The following is a 14604-nucleotide window of genomic DNA, read 5'->3' as shown; positions in this document are numbered from 1 at the left end:
AATCTATATTACTGTAATTATCTGGGATATCGTTTGAAACTGTAAGCTTAATGTATGAAAGTAATAATTAGCAATAGATCCTCAATGTCATTTTTTGATTTCAACTTGTAATACTCTTGTGGGCTTTTTATTGGAATTTGTTACAGCAATATTCTAATTAATTTAAAAAGTGAAAGTAGAGGGGAAATTATATACAGTATATAGTATGTGCACAAGACAGAATCTTTACAGAAACACCCAGCTACTATACTGTACAGAAATATGATTACCTACATCCATGCATGTTGATTCAGATATTTGGGAGATGAGGGTGCACAGTACATACAGTACAGGTCTCAACTTTACATTTAAAGTTGTGTCTGTGTGGAAACTCCTTGAACTGATGCAACTCTATGTTTTGCTCCACTGATTGCATTGCACTTGCTGGAAGCTTCAGGCTCATTGATGTTGGTCTGAAAATAAAGGTAATTTTGTTTTCAGTACTGATTCAGTATTAAGTAAAATAGACATCTTCCTCTTTTGTTTTCTTAAAGTTATTTTTCCTTTTCCTGCTAGTTTGCTATCACCATTAATACTAAAAGATTAGTTGTAAATCTAAATGTCGGCATTAAATCTGAGAATAGATCAATGAAACTTTCATTCTAACATCCATAACATGACACAAAGCATGTACAATCAGTGGTGATGCTGTAGTCCATATATACAAATCAGTTTAATTTCCTTATTTTTAAGTACAGACTGGTGTTTCCACATTTACTGTCATCTGCTATGCTTTTTCCTTGATGATAACCTATTGTAAGATGTTCAGGGATTCAGGAACAGCAGGGCTCACTCTTACAGTTAATGTCTGCAATTATAAAAAAATGCTACAGATAAATAACATTCTTTTTGAGAAGTACATGCTGACCTGGCACTGACCTTTCTTTGGTCAGATGTGTGGACCAAGTTTTGGCTTACTCAGAATGCTTTTCTTATACGTAGAATTCAGGGACTGTTTAATATCATGCAAGATAACACATTAAGTATAGAACACATGAAAAGAATGAGGAGCAGGTGTTTTGTGGATACTTCACAATATACATTAGTGTTTTACTAAAAAATAAATTTATTTCAGATACTGTTTTCCTGCATGGATATTGTTTGTTCCAGTAGTATTACATATAGTTTTTGTTTATTCTTTTATTTTACTCAAGTGGGAATGTGTCTGTGAAAGTTTTCATTTCTCTTTTCTTTCCCACTTTTCATCCCTGTTAAAGAAATGTTTTGATGGAATTCATAAAAGCCCATTTTTGGCCTTCACAGATTCCAAAAACTGTTAAATTGCCCTTTCTAATAGTCTGATTACTGTTTGCTAAGACATTGTTCCATCATGCTGCCAAAATAACAGAAAACTAACCAGCAGTTCCAGTGATAGTGAAGATACAATTCCAAAAGGTTACCTGTAGTGAAGCTGCTTGTGTGCCTGTGTAAATAATTGCTTCAGTCAACTCAGAAGACAGGTATGTGTTTAGCCCAGGTATGACCATGAGTGTGAACAACAGACCCTCTAAAAGCATTAGAATTAGAGAGCCGACAACAGTTTTTATTGATAATTTGAGGCCTTTTAAAAAGATTCCCTCTATGAAAACATGACTTTTGAGGCTATTTAAGCTCAAAGTAGTTTCGGTATGTCTTTCCTCCCATTAAAAGGTTGTCTTGAAACCAGTAGCTCTGATATTTATATTGCATTTTGAATATAAACAATAAAAGCCTGTTTTCCTTTTTATGTGCATTACATATACTGATTTTCATAATAGCTCTTAAGAAAGGCTCTTGCCAAACATGCAGGACAACTCTAAAGCTAAAAACAAGAAAAGTCATGCCAATTACACTGTTACAAGAAGCACCGTAATTAAGGAAATGTACAGTTCAGCAGGGTTCAGGGATTAAAAAAGTGGCTTCAAATATGGAAAGGGCCATAAAACTATGAGTCATATTTTTGAACAGTAAAGTTGGAGCAAATGGCCATGTCAGAGATAAGGCAGGTTTTATATGTTGAGTAGGCAAGACCCTATTAAATAATTTACAGACGTTAACAGTAAACAGGATTACATTAAGATGATTGTTTAACCCTTTCTCCTATGTGGATGACTTCTTGACATTGCAAGGTGTGAACAGCCTGGATAAGTGCTAATAGAACCAGCACAGCTTATCTCTAACTCAGAGGTGGCAGAGTCTTGTTTTGGAAAGGGTTTCAAACTCTACTTTCATAGTATGATTCCTAATGGGATGGAATCTACTTTTAAATTATGAATTATTGTGAGTAGTGGTAGAAATTCAGATTCATGATTTGTTGCCGTTTCCTTCCTTGACTTTCTTCCTTTTTATTCTTCAATTAAAAGCATATTAGGGCCTTACAAACAAGGGTACACAGTGTCATGAGTTCAACATCAACAGAGCTCTTTTCCAAAAATGTTGAGACCAATTTAAATGGTTGTTAAAAATCATGATTCCATAATGCATCAATGGGGTCAACATTAAAGTTAACACATATCAAATACAATCACAGAATACTTGTCCTGCAGGAGTTGTGCAACCTTTCATTAGTGACTGAATGTATGAAATTATATTAAATTTTCCCAGCAGAAAACTAGGAAACTGATAGTACTGTACCTGCTTTGTGTCATGTTATGGATGTTAACGCATTTCTGAGGCTAACTGTAGAAACTGCTTTTCTATACAGTAGGAATTGTCTTTTAATTTTAATACAAATTGGCAATAGACATTTAAGACAATATTTAAGAAGGGACCTTAATGTTTCTTTTTTGGAATTGGATTACAACTCCAAGCTATTTAACCGTTTAAGTGTTCAGTGAAATAAAACTTTGAAAAAGTGGAATCTTTATCTTCTGAGGGGGACTCAGAAGATATCTCCAAGGAGGAGGAAGCATTTTATCTCCATGAGTTTATTTTATTTCTTGCCTGAGCAAAGTTAAGCCTGGTAGAACAAAGTGTCCCTTGGCAGCACTAAGACGAAACAGTACAGTAAAATTTGAATTCCTTTGGAGCTGCCTATCTGCTATATCAATTGACCTCTGCTGGACAAGGATTGCCTGTCTGCACATCCTCCTTCCTCTTGACACCAGAAAAAAGACAGTAAACAGTCTTCTGAGAGTCAGCTGCCCTCCGTAATATATATGGCATTAGCTATGCCCGCATACCTCTGCTTCTTTTCAGTACACTGCTGCAGGGTTTTTGTCCTCAGGCCTCAGAAGAGGAAAGGTTGAGAATTTTCACAAAGAGGGGAAAAAAGCCTGTTCCTTAACATGGGTCTATATAAAGAGCCTTAACAGGGACACAACAAGCTTACTGAATGGTTGCTTTTGACCATTTGTTTCGGGGACTTAGGGCTTCAAAAAGCATCTGATAAAAAGACACAAGAAACTGTTTATTTAAGTATATTCCACATGTCATGCCCCAAGAGAACTTGATCATGTTTCTTCCTGCTCTCAGTTTGAACTGTTTACCCCACGGCCATGAGGTATAGGGGTTACACAACCCGAGGGACAGGGGCGTTTTTTAAAACAGTGTATGGAAAGTGAAAAGAGTGGTTCCTGATTGTTTTGAGTGGCATGAAAGACAAATGGTACAATGTTGTAGTTAAGAAAACGGATACAATTTTTTTCTCTTTTTAGGAGTTACAGTATGCACCAACAAATACTGTACTTGCTCCCTAAAATCATTTTCCATGTTTCTAAATCACATCCTTTATTTAAAAAAGTTATTATTTCATTATTATTGTTACTGTTATCTATAATATTATATTTCTTAGGATTTTTTTAGTGGTCTTAATCTATATAATTCAAAATTCTTTTAAACATTTACCACTGAATTGTGACTGATGTAATTGTAAGAAACACTCATCATTATGGTGCTATAAAATAGATAAGGGTGTTTTCCTCCCTTTAGTGCGGAGTGGTCAACTGTAAATTCAGCTTGTTCAGTTTGCCATGGCAACAACACAAACAAGAACAACACAAAAGCCATTTTCCAGTAAAGGGACCCTTCTTGATCTATGGCAGCGAATCAAAACTCTCCCCAGTTAGCTCAAAGTACCTCAACACCCAGCAAGTGAGAAATTAGTTCCCAGTGGGAAACTCATTACAGCCAACATTGTCCCTTGAGTATGACTGTAAACTTCATAGAGGTCACCGCATGGCTTGTTACAATATACAGTAAACAACCATAAAGGTTAGGACTGTTTTCACCTGCCTACATGTTATCAAATTAGGGACAAAGGACAGAGAGTTAAGTGGTGTGACAAAAAATTGTGTTAAAGTAATGTGCAGCCTAATAGGTTTCCAGTGTCAGGTTATGATTAGCCATGAATGTGCCCTTTGTTTTCTTTTAACAAGACAGTACTTTCCTCAGAAATGCAATTGCTGTAGAGCACCCCTTGGTGGTAGTGGTACAGTATACCTGAATCTGTTTTTTGCTTTGTACAAAACAAAGGTTTCCCAACCTTTTCCAACAAGGGAAATCACGACTCCTTATTGCTAAGGACAATGACCTCCAGGCTGATGCCACTGAGACCAAGACACTTGTTGTGTTCCCATCACATGTTTGCAAGTCAGCTCAGGAGACTCAGACCTCTAGGTGGTAAAGGACAGCTGATCTCCACAATTAAGTTTGGACCACTAATAATGTTTACTTCAGAAACTCCAAAACAACAGTGTTAAAGGACACACATACAACGGAGCCAAAGGAATTGTTGTGTGGTAATTAGCCCATGTTGAGCAGTAGTGCTGTATCTTGTTAGTAATAAAAATGCTGATTGCCTTTAACAGGACTCAGAGCAATCTGTGTGCTATGATACTACATTAAGGTGACCTACAGTACTACTGCAAAGCTTGAAAAGTGAGACCAGTGGCATTCTCCTTTTTTACTTTTATTAATTTGCGTACCATGTAGACTTTAAAAGTCAATACAGATCAGTGAGTCCAATAGAAACTGCTCCAAGCAGGGGACACTGTTCCTTTAAAGTAGCAGTTGCTGCTAAGTTTCTCTCAGGTATAGATTCATTAGTTCTTGGCCTCTTGCTGACTGTCTCTCCCTGTTTGCTGACTACTTGTGGAAAAAGCCATTTAGCCTGGTGAATGTCAAGGTTAGTGCAAGTCGTCCTTGTCATCAGTCTCTGCGGCAGAAGGTCAGGGATAAGCTTTCCTCAAATGGGCAGCGTCAAACAAAAGAGAGGCTGACTTAACTCACAGAAAGAAAGAAGACCTTCTTTCTCAGTCGATAAACAATCCACTGGGCAAAGCTCTCGGGAAGATTAACCCCTCCTTTGCCATTTTTGATGGTTCACTTAGAAACTCACAAAAACAAACAGCAGCCAATAATATTCATATATGAGAAATAAAATAGTATGATACTACTTACAAACACAAAGTAAATGTATAATGTTTTCAGTTTTGTCTTTTTTTAATAAAATCTCAACAAGAATTGAATATTTGCAACTTTCTGATCACTAAAATAGGATGTATTGATCAAAATTGTTATATTTTTGCCTAAAAAGTTTAAACTTATGATGGTTGTTTGCAGTAGTGGATTAATTAAATACACCAATTTAAATACATTTCCATAAGCAATTTTAAAAAATACTATAAAATTGAGGAACTTTTATCTCTTTTCTCTCAGAAATAACACTTTTTTTCCACTTGCCTTCAATCCACTGGCTTAGCCTGCACATAAATGCATCGCAGTATAAATGTCACCTCCCCAATGGAAGTGGCAAGATCAAATGTGATGTAAGTTTGTATTTCATCAGCTAACTTCCAAAGGGAAATGCGCTCTCATAACAACAAAATAGACACCAAATTGGCAGCCTGAATCCTAAATGACTGTTTGGGGGGTTACAAACTGAGAATGTCATGTAGGCCATGTCACGCAAGCAGCTGCCAAGCATTGAAACAAGCCTATTGAAGCCCTGGACAGTTCCTCCTCTGCTGTTCATCAGCCTGTGCTTGAAATATAGCAAGTAAAATATCTTTACCTTATGTTCAAGAGCTCCACAAATTTATTTACAGAAATACACATGCAATGTGACAGATCATCAGATACTTAAATACTATATGTAAATGAACTTACTTATACTGTGTCTGTACTGCAGTATAATCATGATTGTACTTAATTAGCATACAGTAGATTTTTAAGTTAAGAGGTTATTGTGCAGGAATATAAAAAGCCTAGCACATTAACAAATATGTTCAAGGTGTGACACACCTGAAGGTTTCGCAGCCTTAATGTATACATGCTCCTGTGCATCTAACATAGCTCCTCACTCCAAATTAATTTACTTTCTTCAGGTAAACCCCCACCTTCTTATACACACTATCACACGCAATCCCTGTAAAATGTGTTTCTAGTTTTCTTATAAATCTGTTTCCTATTTGCATGAATGGATCTCCTGCAACACCCCAAGTTCCTCTTCAGTGCAAGATTTTAGAAAGGCACTTAAGTTGATAAACCTAAATGAAAACTTTGATGCATTCATTTATGCAAAGTCTCACGTTTCCCTTTCTGGGCTGCCCTTGCAGTCATTTCTTACTACAATCAAGGGAGATCCATAGGATTCACTATGAAACATCTCACCACCCTTGGACAGTGGTCTATACAAACATCATTCAAACAACGTACCGTCTTCGCTAGTCTTTCTCAACTGCCATGTCAAAGGATCATATCATTTTCCCTCAAAATCTTTCACAAGACTAATATTTCTACAGACATATTTAAGTTTGTTTTAAATGACTTTCTAAGTTTGTATTTAGCTGTTTAAGAAAACAGCAAGATCCTTATGTTTGAGTCTAATATAAAGCAATATAGCTGTGCCCTAAATGATAAAATTAATAAATACAGTAGATCATTTTTATTTTGCTAGGTCCTACAGTGATACATTAAACATGACATCTTGTAGTACCGTAGCTACAAATGTATTTGATGACATCAATAACCAGATTAGTCCAAGTTTAATCAAACCATTCACCTTTGTTTTTGGATACCGAGAATGAAACACATTAATTTCTTCTATATATGGAGTATCAAAAGAAACCTATCTTTACTGCAACAAATTCACAAGATTAGAAGAAAAATGAAAATCATTGTCTATTAGGGTAGGCGGCATGGTGGCACTGTGGTTTGCTGGGGCCCTGGATTCAATTCCTAGGGTGTTATTTGTGGGGAGTTTGTATGTACTTCCCCAGTTGGCCTGGATTTCTGCTGGATTCTCTGGTTTCCTCCCACAGTGTGAAGACATACTGGTGCTGTAGGTTAATTGGGTTCTGTGAAACTATTGAACCTGGAGTGAAGGTACTGTGTGTGTCTGGATTTGTTATATCCTGCCTTGCACCTGTTGATTGCTGGGTTAGTCTCTGGCTTCCCTGAGACACTGTACTGGACAGAGCAGTTTAGAAAATGAATGGACGGATTTTGTAGTAATCTGTACTTTGGTATTTTATTGAACAAACATGACAGGCAAAATCATTATGCTAATTAACAATTGTCATCAACAGGGATGTTCAGGAGGGTTCTACAGTGAGCAACAGCCTAGTAGTGTGTGGCCACCAGTGGAAGCTATATAAGTTGTACAGCAATGCAGGCTCTGTTTCAGATTGCAGACATTGTTTTGTGAGATTCTGTTACATTCCTTTTTTTGTAGAGTCTGGATAACAATGTGTCTCTTCACTAGTCTGTAAGCTAGTTCAGCACATTCCAAAAATGTTCACTAAGGCTTCCATGCCTACTGTAAGTGTCATTTTCTCACCTTGCAAGACGACCACTGTTACACAAACAGCATGAAGACATGCATTGTCCTGCTGAAAGGTTGCCATGTCAAGAAGACCCTTCAGGAAGTAAAGTCCTTGGACTTGATCAATGTAACAGTGTGCAGGCACATTGCAATCACTCACAAAATGAGACAAGCCGAGTGGTGACTAGAAACTCATATGCAAACCGTAACACTTGGTCTTCCCTATTGATCTTGGCAAGGTATTGTGACTCCTGGTCTGCCAGATCATGGCTAAATATTGATGGACTGGGTTTCTATGTAATATCTTGCTTGGTCAGAAATTATTGACTGTGAACAGCTCAGATGGTGATCAACAGTGAAGACTGCAACATGCCAGTGGCAGGCAGTACAGGACACATTAGTTTCTCGCTGTGTTTTCTTTTTTTAACTTTCAACAGGATTGACATCTAACAAGTTAAATCATGTCATCATGTGTGCCCAATCAGCTCTCTCAACACTTTTAGGTGATTTAGTGCTTATGCAACAGTCAAAGTCACTGGAGTATATTTTGTTGAGTTAAGAATGTTTAATCAAGAGGGAACTAAAAAAAATCATCAATATCTCAAATCCATATCTTTTGTTTTTTTTTAAATGCACATGAATTGAGTCATGTTTCTTTTGATGCTCAGTATACTGTATATATATTTATTTTTAGATTATAGGCAACTTTATGCAGTCTCTTAAAGGTTTGTAAAAAATATAAAAAATTTGTATGTGCCAGAACACTTCCAATGTTTGACCCATAAAATGAAACCTTCTTAAATGCTTTACTTTAAAAATGAGGCAAAGCTCATGAAAATTGCTTCCAAGTTTTATGGCAAAGATAAAGTAAATGAAGCTTAAAATGAGGGCTGAACCACAAATGTGTTTTTCTTTACAAACAGGTAAATTCATTTTTATTCCTTAAAAAGCCCTTAATAGCGTATTAAGAAACAAATGTGGTGTTAACTTCCAACAGGTTTATTTGAAACCAAATTTAATTCACACTTTAAATTGGGGGAATTGCTATACAAGCTGTTTTTATTTCAGTAATGGGATGCTAAAAAATTCTAGCATATCTTTCAAGGCTAGAATCTTGCTGTTCAATAATTGATATTTTAAAATTAAGGTATTATTTAACAAATTGCAAAAGAGAACAAAATACTTTTTTAAAGCATAATTGCTCATTTGATTTTGATTTGAGTTTGATTTTTGAAATGTTACACTTCTTATCAAACTTGCTGATTCTTGGGATTGTCATACTGTATTCTCTTACATCTGTACTGACCTAATTTTTTTTTTTACAGGACACTTGCAATCCATGAGGAGTGAGCACAAGTGAGATGAATAAAGGTGAGGCTCTGAAATGTCATACTGCTAACCTCCTTTGTGGTTTGTAAAAACTGGAATCAGGTAGCGATTAAATCATATTATGGGACTTGAAAATGATACTGGGCATCTAAAGTATTCTTTGAGACATCCAAAAGAATACTTTAGTTCATGATAAGTTTATTCCATGCCACAACATGCAAATACTTTACTGTACTTTACTGTGAAGAGGTCAGAGTATGAAGAAGTTGCAAAGCTGCCAAGTTCCCTCACCTGAGGAAGACCTTTTATCTCTACTATGCTGTTTGCCAAGCCTGACCTGGATATCGAACAAAGTCTGTATATATTGTTGGTTTAATGATGATTTGGATGCATATATACAGTACCTACAGTACATTGGGGAGGCACAGTAGTTAACATTGCTGGGATCCTGGGATCAATTCTGGACACTGGGCGCTATCAGCGTGGAGTTTATACTGTATATTATTCTCATGCTCATTTGCATTTAATTCTTCTGGGAAAATTGGCTCTGGTGTGAGTGTACAGTATGTGTGTCTGTGTCAGTGACCTGCGATGGAGTGGTGTCCCTTCCAGGGTGTATCCTGCCTTGTGCCTGCTGCTTGCCAGGATAGGCTCCAGCTCCCCCACAATCTTGTATTAGATTAAATGGTTAGAAAATGGATATACCTAAATCCATATGTTATTTTCTATGCCTGAAAAGTGAGTTTTTTTCTTCATTTTTAAAATAGTTTTACATTTGCAATACAGTTATTAAAAAAAACATAACTAAACATAAATGCAAACTTATTTTTAGCAAGTATTAAATGAATGCATGTACTTTTCCTTTTGTGAAGTGCTTTAAGATGTGTTGTGTGGTATTTGAATTGTCATTATAAAAGCCATATTCCTTGTACTGTAAGAATCTTGATTTTGTTTTTTTTGGTAAATCTCCATCCCTCCCAAGTCACAGCTGCACTCCAGTCCTGAAGGGAATTTTAGGCTTTCACTCTACATTGTCTCCTAATCGAGCAATTATTAGCTTTATTGGACTAATTTAGCACTTTTCAAAGGTCATCAGCTGTTGGTAATTTAAAGACACCGAGAAAACATACTTGATTTTTGCTCAAAAGGACAGTGGCACTCTGCCCTGGGTACATTTGTAATAACGGACAGTTAAAGATCATTTCTGTTTTTGTTTGTTTGTTTCTGTAGCTCTTTGTGAGGGTAGGGTCAGTTTAATAACACACTTTAGAAGCAGATGCATTAATAGCCTTCACCGTACTGCATAAATTATAGGATAAAGTGTGATATTTGAAATCAACCCAGACCTCTACCCTACCCCTCCCACACACATGCTCTGAAAAATACCATTTTAAAATTGTAGTTCATTAATGCAAGAATTTCATTATATTTTTAAGCAAACATTTGGTTTGCACTTATTTTTGGTAACCTGCTCCCATTTGGAAAAGTATTTTGAAATCTAAAAGTATATATACACTATAGTAAAATATTAATTTGAATGTATGTTTCTGAAACAAAACAACACAGAAAAAATCTGGAACTTGTCTCTTTAAGGAGGAATAAAAAGAGGAGACATTGGAGAGAGGGGTGTGAATCACACACAGATCAAAAGGGCACTGCATGCATTCATGTCATTATGCCCCATATAATCAAATGCTTGTTATGTACCTGCTATACCTTTTCTCGCCAGCAATTTACATATTCCTTGCGCTACACTATAAATTCTTTGAGAAGAACGCACTTATTCCTTCATAAATCTCTTCTTGTCACTTTCAAATTACAAAGATTTATTTGGAGATGAACATGCCAAGTTAAAACTCTTCATCTTTTATGACCCAACATGGCGGTAGTTGCTTATGTCTGCTATCTGCATAAGTCTTTTGTGTATTGCTAATGGAGTGCTGGAATTGTGGCAGCTCTGAGCAGGGAATACATGTGAGCAACAATGCGCTGACAGACCCCTCGGTGGAATCTAATCTGTTCCAGCTCATGCACTCCTCAGAAACTATTTAACTTTCATTAAACTGTGTTTGATATCAGCTAAATAGAATGCATACGGCTCCAATACAGCTCATATGGTCTCATTCATTGTATTGCAGCGGTTCTTTTTTTCCAATATTCTCCCCCTGCTTGTGTCAGGACCATGTTAGCTAGCTAAATGGGAGACCTTTGAAGATGTAGTTAGTCCTCAGATTCCTTTATTCCTTTGTACCAGTTTCATAGTGTTGAAACAGTGATTCATGTACGTCTCATGCAGCCTCCATTAATTTCATGTAATGTAGCTTTTATCTCGGTAGCTGGGACAACTATCTCTAGCTCCGTCTCTCCGAAGCATCTTGCTTGCAGACTATTACTTTTTTTTCTTAAGGCTGCTCATTTGCAGCTACTCTTCTTCTGCTTTTTCTATTAGAGATAGCAAAAACTTCAAACTCAGACTGGAAATAATGGAAAATGTGTTGGAGGTGCAAGCTATAGCCTAAGGGGTATTTTTTTTTTCCTTTTTTGAGTCGAGGCTTCACATTAGATAGCTCTTCCCAAGTGCAACGGCATAAACTGGATCACATGCACAAAGGGCTACAGTCAGAAACAGAAGCAGGAATGTGGAAGCCAGCCTGCTAAGAATGATATAGTACCTTGTTTATATTTTACTTTATCACTTTAAATAAAGGAATTGCAGGTTATCTCACCTGAAATGTCATCTATACATTTATTTTTAACCAAGTCTGGTTTATGCACACATTGGTTATTATGCAGAATTATTCATATACAGTATGAGAGTTTTATGGGGCAGCTCAGTGGTGCAGTGGTTAACGTTGCAGTCCTGCAGCGCTGGGGCCCTGGCTTAAATTCTGGACATGGGGTGCTATTATATCTGTGTGGGGTTTGTATGTGCTCCCAGTGTTTGGGTTTCTTCCAGGTGTTCTGGTTTCCTCTCGCAGTAAAAAAAAATACTGGTAGATTAATTGGCTTCTCGGAAAATTGGCCTTGGTGTGAGTGTATACATGTCTGTGTGTGCCCTGTGGTGGACTGGTGTCCCCGTTCAGGGCCTATCCTGCCTTGCACTCCTTGCTTGCAGGGATAGGCTTCAGCTCCCTCGTGACCCTGTATTGGATAAAGCTGTTAAAAATGGCTGAATGGATGGATGAGGGATTTACATGTACTGAATTCAAGAATTTCACAAAACAGTTATTTCTGAATAATGAAGATGCTTACGCGGTGAATGGTTTTCGGAGCTAGGATGGAATTCTGGCTTTTGGAGCACTGGGATCTCTCCTCTGAATCTCAAAATCCGAAATAGTCTGCTGCTATGGTCTGAAGGTGTGACTGTGGATGAATGGTTTGGAATGGGAAAGAATCGAGAGATGATGGAAAAAAATTTGATGACAAGTTTCATGTCAAATGGATAGAACAAACCAGTGAGGTCAGAGAGGAACTGTATGTATTCAGGTGCCTCTCAGAATAGTGGCCAAGCTTCAGCGTTTCTGGAAAGGACTTAGACTGGGACCCTAAATAAGCAACAAAATATTACTGAGACACAATACATACTGCATATAGACGAGTATATTTTTTGTGCTTGTTATATTCTGTACACAGTATATGTTAAAATAGTGATTTGCAGCTAGATATATAGTTGGGTGGCACAACATTCTGTAAGAATACCTAGGAAAAGATGTTTCCTTACTGCAGAAATAAGTTACTGTATACTGTAACAGTACCGGGTGAAATTAAATAGTATATCACAAAAATTTTTCATTGTGTATTTTTAGGCATCAGTATGGAATGATTTCCAATGAACAGGCAAGTAAGAATGTAAGTACTATAAGCTTTAATTGGATCCTCAATAAATCATAAAAAATACTTGCATTTACTGTATATAGTGTGTGTTTTTATCCTAAGGGATCTCATGTAGAACCAAAACTATAGGATTGTTGTGGTGTTTCCTTCAACAGCTCAGGCCTTTACTGCCCTCCTGACTCACGTGGACTCTTCACCGTATCTGTGCTGAACTGCAGCATCTGTTGTTACTCAAACACCCAGCTTGAGGCAAACCTGAAGCTCTCTTGAGCTGAGCAGGCTCATTACAGAGCCTCAGAGGTGGAGGCTAAGAGTATTCTAAGACTTTGGTCACATCATTTACTGCATGCACAACTATTACAAAAAACATTTTTCTATATTCAGTATTTCATATGGAATATTGCTATAAAGAGTCTTATACTGTATAGTACACATATTACCATCACCTACAGTATATTACTATATAAGTCTAAATAGCAGGAATTATATTTGAGGTATTTCCTCCACACCCAATAAAATAAAATACATACTGCATTATAGGTAACTACTAATTTCAGGGACAGAGAATCTGAAACGGTGTAATCAATTATTTTAAAGAGCATAAGAACTTAAAAAACAGGCCATTTCACCCATCTATCTCATTGATATAGTGATCTGAGGTACTTTTCCAGAAGCACTTTTGAAAAGTCACAATGTCAGGTTCAATAAAATGGCAGAGCCTTGTTCCAGACTTTGGCAACCCTTTGAGTAATGAAATTCCTCCTGATCTCAGTTGTAAATACGCTTCTCTCTAGCTCCTGCTCAAGTGCTGTGGTTAACATTTCACAGGTGGATCCTAAAGACGTCCAACAACCTTGGATACCTGATTACTGTCAGTACTTTTTTTACTTGAATGAGGTCTCTTTGTAATTAATATAGGAAGAATTTATTTAGACCTATCCACTTATACCTTTAAAAAATCTCTCTTTTTGTATTTTCCTTACTTTGCTCATACAGTACAACAGCAGAAAGCCTACAGGTGTATAAAGCCTCACCATACATAACATGTTTGCTTACACATTAATAAGAAAAGGAGGACTAATATTATAATTAAAATAAACTTTAGTGTTTTTTTTTTTTTTTTTCTGTTAGCATTAAAAGAAAGCTTGAAAACTGGATTATTCTTCTAGGAAAATTAAGAAACTCAGCAGACATTTATCTTGTGTAAAATCTCAGAAAGCTCCTAGACAGAAATGAATTTCCAAAATTTGCATCTCAGAAAGCTCCTGGACAGAAATGAATTTCCAAAATTTGCATAGCTGTGACCATACCTCAGATCTTCACCTGATTACAAGGGGCTTTTTTCCGGCACTTCAAAATAAACTATCTTGCCTCATGGCTTTACTTTGCCTGCCCTACCGCCTCAATATACTGTACATTATACAAAAGTTATACAAAAGACACCTGCTTTGCATTTCCGTTTTTCTTCACCATACAGTATTGCTACTTTTACTCATCTGTTTTCCATGTGGTTACTGTTACTGCAGTTTGCAGGCTTGCCTGTTTAAAATTTTAGTGCATCCAATGTTTTAATCAAGAATTCTTTTACTGTCTCATTTGAGACCCCAAAGAAAGGGGAGCGTTTCTCGATGTGAAATCCAACTTTCAATAAAGTGAAC

This window comes from Atractosteus spatula, chromosome 15 (assembly GCF_055471065.1).
Source record: "Atractosteus spatula isolate fAtrSpa1 chromosome 15, fAtrSpa1.hap1, whole genome shotgun sequence".
Taxonomy (NCBI): domain Eukaryota; kingdom Metazoa; phylum Chordata; class Actinopteri; order Semionotiformes; family Lepisosteidae; genus Atractosteus; species Atractosteus spatula.
Note: the sequence above shows the minus strand (reverse complement) of the source record.